The sequence below is a fragment of the Hemiscyllium ocellatum genome, chromosome 19 (assembly GCF_020745735.1).
Source record: "Hemiscyllium ocellatum isolate sHemOce1 chromosome 19, sHemOce1.pat.X.cur, whole genome shotgun sequence".
Taxonomy (NCBI): Eukaryota; Metazoa; Chordata; class Chondrichthyes; order Orectolobiformes; family Hemiscylliidae; genus Hemiscyllium; species Hemiscyllium ocellatum.
Genome location: NC_083419.1, coordinates 69,027,141 through 69,028,097, shown reverse-complemented (window position 1 = coordinate 69,028,097; position 957 = coordinate 69,027,141). Strand labels below are relative to the sequence as shown.

The following is a 957-nucleotide window of genomic DNA, read 5'->3' as shown; positions in this document are numbered from 1 at the left end:
TCTCTCTCGGTACCCAGGTTCAGTTCTCTCTCTCTCTGTACCCGGGTTCAGTTCTCTCTCTCTCTCTGTACCCGGGTTCAGTTCTCTCTCTCTCTGTACCCGGGTTCAGTTCTCTCTCTCTCTGTACCCGGGTTCAGTTCTCTCTCTCTCTCGGTACCCGGGTTCAGTTCTCTCTCTCTCTCGGTACCCGGGTTCAGTTCTCTCTCTCTCTCGGTACCCAGGTTCAGTTCTCTCTCTCTCTGTACCCGGGTTCAGTTCTCTCTCTCTCTCTGTACCCGGGTTCAGTTCTCTCTCTCTCTGTACCCGGGTTCAGTTCTCTCTCTCTCTCTCTCTGTTTAGATTTAGTTATCTCTGTCTGGGATTAGTTATCTGTCTCTCTCACTGTGTCCGGGTCTGGGTCTAACTGTCTCTGTCTGTGTCCGGGTGTAGTTATGCCTCTCTCTGTCCTGTTTTAGTTCACTCTCCCTCCCTCCTCCTGTCTCTCTGTGACCTGGGTCAGGTTTCCCTGTCTCTGTCCCCCCAAACCCCATTAATTTCTCTATATTTGTGTTTCTCACTCGAACCATGAAACTGACAACAACCGACCGTTTACTCACGTGACCGACGATAACCGCTCTGATTGGAGCTCGCGCATGTCTCGGGACCTGGGCCTGTGACGTCACTTCCAGGCCCCGCTTCCGCTGGCGGTTTTGTGTGCGCGCCTTCCTGTCGTTGCTGGGTGTCCCGTGCTGATCATCAAACTCCCCCCCCCGCCATCGATGTGCTTGTGTCCCACAAACATTCCTCTCTCCCCTTACTACCCGCTGTTTCGCTCTCACCCCCCACCGTTCTCACTCATTCCTGATGAAGGGCTCATGACGTTGCCCCCACCCCTCCCCCCACCCCCCTGATTCCATCCTCCACAGCAGTCTGCCCCCTAACAACTACCTGTAACTCCACCTGCACCACCACACTGAC

At 54.6% G+C, this 957-nt stretch overlaps 1 protein-coding gene across 2 annotated transcripts in view; it reads right to left on the bottom strand.

The window, feature by feature from the left end:
• The window catches only part of wdr91 (WD repeat domain 91), a 108,024-nt gene extending 107,367 nt beyond the window's left edge, over window positions 1–657 (bottom strand). Inside the window, exon 1 of one of the 2 annotated variants that reach the window (XM_060839532.1) lies at window positions 597–657. The gene's annotated coding sequence lies outside the window, so the exon portion shown is untranslated. Of the gene's footprint in view, window positions 1–585 lie in introns of both variants that reach the window. The other variant, XM_060839531.1, reaches the window with a different exon arrangement.
• Window positions 658–957: the final 300 nt, after the last annotated feature.